Raw genomic sequence first — 11,439 nt, 5'->3', positions numbered from 1 at the left:
GGACAGTGTAGAGGGAGCTTTACTCTGTATCTAACCCCGTGCTGTACCTGTCCTGGGAGTGTTTGATGGGGGGGACAGTGTAGAGGGAGCTTTACTCTGTATCTAACCCCGTGCTGTACGTGTCCTGGGATAATTTGGATATATTTTACAGGACCCCCCCCTCGCTGATGGGATTGGTGACAACAGATCGCATCGTGCTGATGAGAGTTTTACCCTCCCCAGGCAAACAGCTGGTACGGACGACACCCAGACCCCGGGGCTGCCCGCAGAGGAGATCGAGGGTGCGGGCGACACTTCTCGGGGTCTGCCTGTGAGTGGCGCTGGACCAGGTGTGGTACCTGTGTGGCATTGCCCACCACAATTTGCCCCTTACATAGACACTCGTGACCCCCCACCTCATCCCGACTAGCCCGGTGAGGAGGGACAGAGCCTCGAGGTTCCAATCGCACCCCCCCCACCTCCGGAACCGGGAACGTTTCGCGGTCTGGTCTGGAACCCGGTGCGCACTCGTAGTGTCCCCATAGACTCATGGAGTTGATGGCAGGGCATTGGGGGAGAGAGTTACAGAACAAAGAGATCTCGGGGTACAGGTTCATAGCTCCTTGAAAGTGGAGTCACAGGTGGACAGAGTGGTGAAGGAGGCATTCGGCATGCTTGGTTTCATCTGTCAGAACATTGAATACAGGAGTTGGGACATCTTGTTGAAGTTGTACAAGACATTGGTAAGGCCACACTTGGAATACTGTGTACGGTTCTGGTCACCCTATTATAGAAAGGATATTATTAAACTAGAAAGAGCGCAGAAAAGATTTACTAGGATGCTACCGGGACTTGATGGATTGAGTTATAAGGAGGGGCTGGATAGACTGGGACGTTTTTCTCTGGAGTGTAGGAGGCTGAGGGGTGATCTTATAGAGGTCTACAAAATAATGAGGGGCACAGATCAGCTAGATAGTCAATATCTTTTCCCAAAGTTAGGGGAGTCTAAAACTAGAGGGCAGAGGTTTAAGGTGAGAGGGGAGAGGGTCCAGAGGGGCAGTTTCTTCACACAGAGGGTGGTGAGTGTCTGGAACGAGCTGCCAGAGGCAGTAGTAGAGGTGGGTACAATTTTATCTTTTAAAAAGCGTTTAGACAGTTACATGGGTAAGATGGGTGTAGAGGGCAAATGCGGGCAACTGGGACCAGCTTAGGGGTTTAAAAAGAAAGGGGTAGCATGGGCAAGTTGGGCTGAAGGGCCTGTTTCCATCCTGTTTCCCCCCCCCACTCCGGCTGCCTCCTCATTCCCTGCTGTTTGGGAAAGTGCACAGTTTAACATCCTGCAGGGAATTAGCCAGGGAGCAGTCTTCACTTCCCCCTGTTGCAGACCGGAACACAACAGGAGCGATGGATAGGTTATACGTGGCAGGCTGAAGCTGCGACGGTGTGGAGGTTAGTACATCCTGCATTGGTATGGCGCCTCTGGCACAGGAAACCACACCAGAACCCCAGACAGACAAAATTTACCCCACCCCGAGACGCACGGAGAGGTATTAGGGACAAGCAGACAGGCTTGGTAACAGAGGGGAGGTTTAAGAGCATCTTAAAGGAGAGAGAGAGAGACAGCGGGAGAGTGCTGAGGGAGCGCCGCACTGTGGGAGGGTCGGTGCTGAGGGAGTGCCGCGCTGTGGGAGGGTCGGTGCTGAGGGAGCGCCGCACTGCGGGGAGGGTCGGTGCCGAGGGAGCGCCGCACTGTGGGAGGGTCGGTGCCGAGGGAGCGCCGCACTGTGGGGAGGGTCGGTGCCGAGGGAGCGCCGCACTGCGGGAGGGTCGGTGCCGAGGGAGCGCCGCACTGCGGGAGGGTCGGTGCCAAGGGAGCGCCGCACTGTGGGGAGGGTCGGTGCCGAGGGAGCGCCGCACTGTGGGAGGGTCGGTGCCGAGGGAGCGCCGCACTGTGGGAGGGTCGGTGCCGAGGGAGCGCCGCACTGTGGGAGGGTCGGTGCTGAGGGAGCGCCGCACTGCGGGAGGGTCGGTGCTGAGGGAGCGCTGCACTGCGGGAGGGTCGGTGCTGAGGGAGCGCCGCACTGTGGGAGGGTCGGTGCTGAGGGAGCGCCGCACTGTGGGAGGGTCGGTGCTGAGGGAGCGCCGCACTGTGGGAGGGTCGGTGCTGAGGGAGCGCCGCACTGCGGGAGGGTCGGTGCTGAGGGAGCGCCGCACTGCGGGAGGGTCGGTGCTGAGGGAGCGCCGCACTGTGGGAGGGTTGGTGCCGAGGGAGCGCCGCACTGTGGGGAGGGTCGGTGCCGAGGGAGCGCCGCACTGTGGGGAGGGTCGGTGCTGAGGGAGCGCCGCACTGTGGGGAGGGTCGGTGCCGAGGGAGCGCCGCACTGTGGGGAGGGTCGGTGCCGAGGGAGCGCCGCACTGTGGGGAGGTTGAACTAATTCTCTCTCTCTGTCTCTCTCTCTCTGTCTCCACACCTTGTGCCCGTAGCGGGTTCCTGTGCAATCGAGGTGGAGAAGGTTCTGGAAGTTAAGCGCGGGGAGAGCTGGGGAGAGCGACTGCGAGCGATAATTGGTGGTGGTCCCCCTCCGCCAGGTGCCAGCACGGTGCATGTGTTTGGAGATGGGGGGAGGAGGGAGCGGGTGGGGCAGGGAGCTGCGATCCCTCCTGGGGCCAAATAGCTTGTCGACTGGAGTCCCACATCGAAACTGGACGCAGGAGGAGGCCATTTGGCCCTCCCAGGCTCCTCCGCCATTCATTTTGATCATCAAATTCAATATCCTGATCCCCCCCCTTCCCCACCATACCCCTCAATCCCTTTAGCCCCCAGAACAATATCTAATTCCTTCTCCAAATCACACAACGTTTTGGCCTCAACTACTTTCTGTGGGAGTGAATTCCACACATTCCCCACCCTCTGGGTGAAGAAATTTCCCGTCCCCTCAGTCCCTAAAAGGTTTACCCCTTATCCTCAAACTCTGACCCCCCCCCACCCCAGTTCTGGACTTCCCCCACCATTGGGAACATTCTTTCTGAATCTAACCCTGTTAGAATTTTATAAGTTTCTATCAGATCCCCTCTCCCTCTTCTAAACTCCAGTGAATATAATCCTAACCCACTCAGCCTCTCCTCATATGACAGACCTGCCATCCCAGGAATCAGCCTGGGAAACCCTCGCTGTACTCCCTCTATAGCAAGGAACATCGTTCCTCAAATAAGGAGACCAAGACTGCACACAATACTCCAGGTGTGGCCTCACCAACGCCCTGTACAATGGCAGCAAAACATCCCTATCCCTAAACTCAAATCCTCTCGCTATGAACATACCATCTGCCTTCTTTACTGCCTGCTGTACCTGCGCGCTTACTTTCAGCGACTGATGCTCGAGGACTCCAAGGTCTCGCTGAGTATCCGCCTCTCGCAATTTACACCCATTCCTGTAATAATCTGCCTTCCTATTGTTGCTACCAAAGTGGGTAACCTCACATTGATCCACATTATACTGCACCTGCCATGGACATGCCCACACACTCAGCCTGTCCAAATCACACTGCAGCATCTCTGTATCCTCCTCACAGCTCACCCTCCCACCCAACTTTGTACAAATTTGGGGACAGTTCCCAATGGTGTCCAGCCCCATCTGTGTCCACGCCTCAGTACAGAATAACTCCGCGTGTACTGAGACGTGTAGACAGACGTGTCTGTAGATGTCTGAGTGATGAGTAAGGGATTGGAGGGAGCTGGGCCTTGCTTTCTTGGAGTGTAGCTGCAGCTGTCTACAGGAGGAGGCCATTCTGAGCCTGTCCCACCCCTCCACCCACATCACCGCTCATCTCCATCTTAACCTGGATCCCCGTCACCCCGAGACACGTCTACCCACCCCCCCCCATCCCCCACACAAGCCCTGACATGGTGGGGGAAAAGGTTCCAGCTTCCCCTCTGTGTGAGCAAGTACCCCTTCAGATCTCTCCCTGGGGTGGCACAGCGGGTTAGCGCTGCTGCCTCACGGCGCCAGGGACCTGAGTTTGATTCCCGGCTGGGGTCACTGTCTCTGTGGAGTCTGCACATTCTCCCCGTGTCTGCGTGGGTTTCCACCGGGTGCTCCGGTTTCCTCCCACAGTCCAAAGATGTGCAGGTTAGGGTGGATTGGCCGTGCTAAATTGCTCATTAGTGACCAAAGATGTGTAGGTTAGGGTGGATTGGCCATGCTAAATTGTCCCTTAGTGTCCAAAGATGTGTAGGTTAGGGTGGATTGGCCATGCTAAATTGTCCCTTAGTGTCCAAAGATGTGTAGGTTAGGGTGGATTGGCCATGCTAAATTGTCCCTTAGTGTCCAAAGATGTGTAGATTAGGGTGGATTGGCCATGCTAAATTGTCCCTTAGTGTCCAAAGATGTGTAGGTTAGGTGGATTGGCCATGCTAAATTGCCCCTTAGTGTCCAAAGATGTGTAGGTTAGGGTGGATTGGCCATGCTAAATTGTCCCTTAGTGTCCCCGAAGAGGAGTTTTCACAGTAACTTCATTGCGGTGTTAATGTAAGCCAACTAGTGACACTAATAAACAAAACTTTAAGTGTTCCTCCGCCCTGACAGAGCCCCCCTCCTCATCCTCCGCCCCCCTCCTCATCCTCCACCCCCCCCTTCATTGTTCTGGACTCTCACCCCCACCCCCCACCCTGTGTCCCCCAAACCAGAGGAGCCTGTTTCTTTCCATTGGCCCTATTGAACCATTCAATCGCCTCAAAACCACCCCCCCCCCCCGATTTGATGCCCCTCCTTCAATCTCCCGCACTCGAGGGAGCAAAGCCTGGTGGGTGATTTCCGACCCCCCCCCGGCAGCTCCCTGTCTCCCTCTAGCTGCTGCGTCGTGTATCTGCGGTCTCGGGGACCGTATGCAACATGGTGGCAGCGGGGTCCTGGGAGAGGCTGTGTTTGCATGGTGTTGTGGGTGTAGGGGTGGCACAGCGGGTTAGCACGGCTGCTTCCCCAGCGCCAGGGACCCCGGGTTCGATCCCCGGCCCGGGTCACTGTCTGTGCGGAGTCTGCATGTTCTCCCCGTGTCTGCGTGGGTTTCCTCCGGGTGCTCCGGTTTCCTCCCAGAGACTGTGCTGGTTACGGTGCTAAATCCTCCCTCAGTGTAACCCTAACAGGAGTGTGGCGACTGGGGGATTTTCACAGTAACTTCATTGCAGTGTTAACGTAAGCCTACACTTGAGTCAGTTCCCTCCCCCCTAGTTCCAGCTCTAGAGTGAGTGGGTACTGAGGGTTGTGCCAGTTCTCTGTTGTGGGCAAGTTGATATCGAATGAATAAGAACAGAATAAGGGGTTCACTAACTGGGAAATATATGAAAATATTGGCTTTGATTCTCTCTGTGTATCTCTCTGTGGGGAGGGTCGGTGCCGAGGGAGCGCCGCACTGTGGGAGGGTCGGTGCTGAGGGAGCGCCGCACTGTGGGAGGGTCGGTGCTGAGGGAGCGCCGCACTGTGGGAGGGTCGGTGCCGAGGGAGCGCCGCACTGTGGGAGGGTCGGTGCCGAGGGAGCGCCGCACTGTGGGAGGGTCGGTGCTGAGGGAGCGCCGCACTGTGGGAGGGTCGGTGCCGAGGGAGCGCCGCACTGTGGGAGGGTCGGTGCCGAGGGAGCGCCGCACTGTGGGAGGGTCGGTGCCGAGGGAGCGCCGCACTGTGGGAGGGTCGGTGCCGAGGGAGCGCCGCACTGTGGGAGGGTCGGTGCCGAGGGAGCGCCGCACTGTGGGAGGGTCGGTGCCGAGGGAGCGCCGCACTGTGGGAGGGTCAGTGCCGAGGGAGCGCCGCACTGTGGGAGGGTCGGTGCCGAGGGAGCGCCGCACTGTGGGAGGGTCGGTGCCGAGGGAGCGCCGCACTGCGGGGAGGGTCGGTGCTGAGGGAGCGCCGCACTGTGGGGAGGGTCGGTGCTGAGGGAGCGCCGCACTGTGGGAGGGTCGGTGCTGAGGGAGCGCCGCACTGTGGGAGGGTCGGTGCTGAGGGAGCGCCGCACTGCGGGAGGGTCGGTGCTGAGGGAGCGCCGCACTGTGGGGAGGGTCGGTGCCGAGGGAGCGCCGCACTGCGGGAGGGTCGGTGCTGAGGGAGCGCCGCACTGCGGGAGGGTCGGTGCTGAGGGAGCGCCGCACTGTGGGGAGGGGCTAGTGAAGGAAGAGTTTGGGGAGGGGTGGGGAGAGGTGAAGGAGGAGGGGGTGAGGGAGGCGAGGGAGATCCCCCTCCCCCCCCCCCCCATGTCCTGGGGCCAAGCATTAATCCCTGAACCCGCGTGACTGCAACTAAACACGCGATCTCGTTTTGTTGCCATTTGTGGGATCTTGCTGTGTACGTCCCCCATCACAAGAAGGGCCTGACGCCCAATGGAGGAAGGCCTTCGTTGGCTGTCAGCCTGTCAGGGAGGGGAGTGAAAGGCGCTGTGCGAATGAAGATGTCTCTCTGTTTTTGACCCCGCAGTGCTGAGGGATGTCGAGGAGATCGGGAGCCTCCAGGACGAGGGTTCCGGCCTCCGCAAACGCCAGCTCCCGGACGGGCCGCGGGTCACGCCCGCGCTGAGGGTGCCCCCGGCCGCCGCAGGCGAGGACGACAATGGGGGCATCACCTTGAACAAGTGTCTCCTGGTGGCCCTGCTTCTGGTTGGTGTCGGATTTGGCATCTTTGGTGAGTGCCGGCCCCCCTCGAGGGTCCCTCCCGGGTTCGGGGTGTGGGGGGTGTTCTAGGCCGTTAAGGGCATCCGGCGCCCATTTGGGTTCAAGGGGCGCGGCTCCGTGGGGGGTGGGGCGGGGCCTCCAAAGTCAAACCGGAGCCCGGGGTCACTGGTTCGGCCGGTTGGGGGCAGGGCAGGGTCAAGCCCAGGTCAAGGGTCGCAGACATTGGGTTCAAACAACACCCATCTGGGCTCAAAGGTCGCAGGTCACTGGCCTCGATCCAGGGTTGCAGCTCCTTTGGGTTGTGACCAATGTCAACCCAGGTCAAAGGTCATTGCGGTCGAACAATGTCAATCCAGGGTCAAGGGTCACAGGTCATTGAGAGTCAACTATGTCAAACTAGGGTCATGGGTCATTTGAGGTTGAATCATGTCAGTCGAGGGTGAAGGTTGGCAGGTCATTGGGACACGACCCATGCCAATCTTGGGTCACAGCCCCATTTGGGGTTGGCCACCAGGTTCAAGGGTCATGGAGACGGAACGCTGTCAATCCAAGGGTGAAGGGTTCCGGGGAGAGACTCCCAAACCTCCAACCGGAGGGGACAGCAATGAAACATTCCGGTGGGAATTGGATTCTCGTTTTCTTCCCCGCAAACCCCATCCCCTCCGAGTCCTATCCCAGTCTCCAGCTACCAAGGGAGCGACCGAGATAAGTCCTGGGGTTCACGAGAGGCATCTCGGAGACGTTCCCAGGGTGGCGGTGGTTCTGGGAAGGCTCCAAATCTCTTCATAAAAGGGTGTGTGGACCTTCTCTCAGAATCCGACCAGGGCCCGTTTCTGAGGGACGCCAAGACGCAACGAGGGTTTGGAGTCACATGTAGGCCCACACCAGGGGAAGGACGGCAGACTTCCTTCCCTAAAAGGGTTTTCTAAAGCGTCGATTTGAGATCGAGCCCAACTGGAGTTGGTTATTCGAATTGGGGAGCTCTCTCAAAGGGATAGCACTGACACGATGGGCTGAATGCCCCCCACCCCCCCCCCCCCCCCGAAAACCTCCTGTGCTCCTTAGAGAGGCAACGGGGAGGCTCTGAGTCAACGCAAGGCCTCGCCTCGCAGGAGTGCGGGATTGGAGGGGTCATGGGCCCCAGGGGGTCGAAGGTCAGAGGGGATGTACCCGGCCCTCCCGGTGGCGCCCCCCCCCCCCCCCGCCCATCATGGCGGGAAGCCCAATGGGGAGGAAGTGGGGGGGGTTGGGGGGGGTGGGCGAAACTTGAGAGGGGGAAAGAATTCTTTACCCTTGCAATGGCTGGGAGCGGCCAGCAGGGGTCACTGGAGGTGAGCTGGAGTGCTGATTGGCTCATCACAGTGGTAGCGCCCAATGAGAGGGGGCCGCAAGTTAAATGGCCCCCTCATCCAAGGTAAATATTCAAGAATAGAAACATGAATGGCCCTGGACTATAACAAAAGTCTCCCAATGTGGTCAGAAGAAGATTGGGGGAGTTGGGGGGAAGAGTCTTGGGGGGGGTGGGATAGGGAGGGCAGTTCCGAACATGGTTGGCAGGTGGGGTGGGGGGGGTGGTTGGTGGCGGTGGATGAGTTCGCCATGTTCTGCCCGGTGTGCGAGTGGCACCTCCTTGTGGGCACAGATGGCACAGTTTTGAGGTTCGCAGTTCGCCCCCACTCTACACACAAGACCTCCACCCCCACTGTGTCATGAGAGTGGCGGCAAAGTGGGTTAGCTCTGCTGCACCACAGCGCCAGGGAGCCGGGTTCGATTCCCGGCCTCGGGTCGCTGTCCGTGCGGAGTCTGCGCGTTCTCCCCATGTCTGCGTGGGTTTCCTCCGGGTGCTCCGGTTTCCTCCCACAGTCCGAAAGACACCTTTGGACACTAAGGGACAATTTAGCATGGCCAATCCACCTAACCTGCACATCTTTGGACACTACGGGGCAATTTAGCATGGCCAATCCACCCTAACCTGCACATCTTTGGACACTACGGGGCAATTTAGCACGGCCAATCCACCCTAACCTACACATCTTTGGACACTACGGGGCAATTTAGCATGGCCAATCCACCCTAACCTACGCATCTTTGGACGCTAAGGGGCAATTTAGCATGGCCAATCCACCCTAACCTACACATCTTTGGACACTAAGGGACAATTTAGCATGGCCAATCCACCCTAACCTACGCATCTTTGGACACTAAGGGACAATTTAGCATGGCCAATCCACCTAACCTACACATCTTTGGACACTAAGGGACAATTTAGCATGGCCAATCCACCCTAACCTACACATCTTTGGACACTAAGGGACAATTTAGCACGGCCAATCCACCTAACCTACACATCTTTGGACACTAAGGGACAATTTAGCATGGCCAATCCACCCTAACCTACACATCTTTGGACGCTAAGGGACAATTTAGCATGGCCAATCCACCCTAACCTACACATCTTTTAGACTGTAGGAAGAACCGGAGCACCCGGAGGAAACTCACGCAGACACATAAGAATGTAAGAACTAGGAGCAGGAGTGGGCCATTCGGTCCCTCGAGCCCTGCTCCCCCATTCAATAAGATCACGGCTGATCTTCTCGTGGACTCAGCTCCACTTACCCGCCCGCTCCCCTTAATTCCTTTACTGTTCAAAAATCTATCTACCCTTGCCTTAAAAACATTCAGTGAGGGAGCCTCAACTGGGCAGGGAATTCCACAGATTCACAACCCTTTGGGTGAAGAGGTTCCTCCTCAACTCAGTCCTAAATCTGCTCCCCCTTATTTTGAGGCCATTCCCCCAGTTCTAGTTTCACCCCCCAGTGGATACAACTTCCCTGCTTCTATCTTATCCATTCCCTTCATAATCTTGTACGTTTCTATAAGATCTCCCCTCGTTCTTCTGAATTCCAGTGAGTATAGCCCCAGTCCACTCGGTCTCTCCTCATAAACCAACCCTCTCAACTCCGGAATCAACCTAGTGAATCTCCTCTGCACCCCCTCCAGTGCCAGTATATCCTTTCTCAAGTAAAGAGACCAAAATACATGGTGCACCGTGAGAGACAGTGACCCGAGAATCGAACCCGGGTCCTTGGCGCTGTGAGGCAGCAGTGCCAACCCGCTGTGCCATCCATGCAGAGGGATCTGGATAGGCTGAGCGAGTGGGTGAGGACCTGGCAGATGGAGTACAATGTTGGCAAGTGTGAGGTTATCCACTTTGGCAGGAATAGTAGGAGGGATTACTATTTAAACAGCGAAAAGCTGCAGCATGCTACGGTGCAGAGGGACCTGGGGGTCCTTGTGCACGAGTCGCAAAAACCCAGCCTGCAGGTACAGCAGGTGGTCAAGAAGGCGAATGGGATGCTGGCCTTTATAGCGAGGGGGATTGAATATAAAAGTAGGGAGGTCTTGCTGCAGCTGTATAGGGCATTGGTGAGGCCGCAGCTGGAGTACTGTGTGCAGTTTTGGTCGCCGCACTTACGCAAGGATATATTGGCCTTGGAGGGAGTGCAGAGGAGGTTTACTAGGCTGATACCGGAGTTGAGGGGGTTGAGCTATGAGGAGAGACTAAATAGACTGAATCTGTACTCGTTGGAGTTTAGAAGGATGAGGGGGGATCTTATGGAGACGTATAAGATGATGAATGGGATGGATAGGATAGAGGTGGAGAGACTCTTCCCGCTCAGAAAGGACAGTAGGACTAGGGGGCACAGCCTCAAGATAAAGGGGAGGCGGTTTAGAACGGAGTTGAGGAGGAACTTCTTCACTCAAAGGGTGGTGAATCTCTGGAATTCTCTGCCCGTTGAAGTGGTGGAGGCTGCCTCGCTAAATATATCTAAGTCACGGGTAGATAGGTTTCTGATAGACAAGGGAATTAAAGGTTATGGGGAGAGGGCGGGAATGTGGAACTGATCCACTTCAGATCAGCCATGATCTTATTGAATGGCGGGGCAGGCTCGAAGGGCTAGATGGCCTACTCCTGCTCCTATTTCTGATGTTCTGATGCCTCCAGTCCGGTTGGCACCCTGGGCACAAGAGGGAAGGTCAGTGCTGGTTGGTTTGAAAGGGGCGTGAGGGTTAGCGAAGGGTGTTGGCAATGGGCAGACGCTTGACGTTTGACACAGATGTCCTTGATTTGCAGGTTTGTTGACTGGTCTTGACCCTGGTGAGTACCTGGTCGCCCACCTGATGCCAGTCTTGTGCCCCTGTGCCAACTAACACCCGGCTGAAAGAATGCTTCTCTCTATCCTATGTGTGTGTGTGTGTCGTGAACCTTGCTGCGTCCACAGGAGGCAAAGGCCTAGTAGTATTAATCCAGAAATTAATTCTGAGGGGACCCGGGTTCGAATCCCACCCACGGCAGATGGTGGAATTTGAATTCAATAAAAAATATCTGGGATTAAGAATCTACTGATGACCCATTGTCGGAAAAACCCATCTGGTTCCCTTTAGGGAAGGAAATCTGCCGTCCTTACCCCGGTCTGGCCTACATGTGACTCCAGAGCCACACAGCAATGTGGTTGACTCGCAACTGCCCCTCCAAGGGGCAACTAGGGATGGGGCAATGAACGCTGGACCCAGCCAGCGACGCTGAGGTCCCAGGGATGGATAAAAATACGTCCCACTTGCCCCTCTCCAACACTCTTTAGATTGTCAATGTCAGGAAGATTCACCAATGAGCTTGGTTATTGAGATACCGTCCCTGGGGTTGGCCATTTTGAACAACTCTCCAATCTTAGAGTCTAGACGGTCTTTGAGGGAGGCCATTTGGCCCATTGAGCACAGAACAGCCTGCTCCCTACCCCCCCGATT

General features: G+C 57.0%; 1 long non-coding RNA gene across 2 annotated transcripts; it reads left to right on the top strand.

The window, feature by feature from the left end:
* The first annotated feature begins 155 nt into the window (after positions 1-155).
* Positions 156-10,792, top strand: LOC145340660 (uncharacterized). Of its 2 annotated transcripts, XR_013886273.1 has the most exons (4): positions 156-329; positions 2,464-2,568; positions 6,440-6,643; positions 10,769-10,792. It is a non-coding gene; the product is annotated as an uncharacterized LOC145340660 (long non-coding RNA). The 2 variants fall into 2 exon arrangements; XR_013886274.1 differs by lacking the exon at positions 2,464-2,568.
* The last annotated feature ends 647 nt before the right edge of the window (positions 10,793-11,439 follow it).

This window comes from Carcharhinus amblyrhynchos, unplaced genomic scaffold, assembly GCF_965287045.1.
Source record: "Carcharhinus amblyrhynchos unplaced genomic scaffold, sCarAmb.v2.hapA chromosome_1255, whole genome shotgun sequence".
NCBI classification, from domain to species: Eukaryota; Metazoa; Chordata; class Chondrichthyes; order Carcharhiniformes; family Carcharhinidae; genus Carcharhinus; species Carcharhinus amblyrhynchos.
The sequence above is the reverse complement of the archived record's forward strand: the minus strand, read 5'-3'. Positions and strand labels throughout refer to the sequence as shown.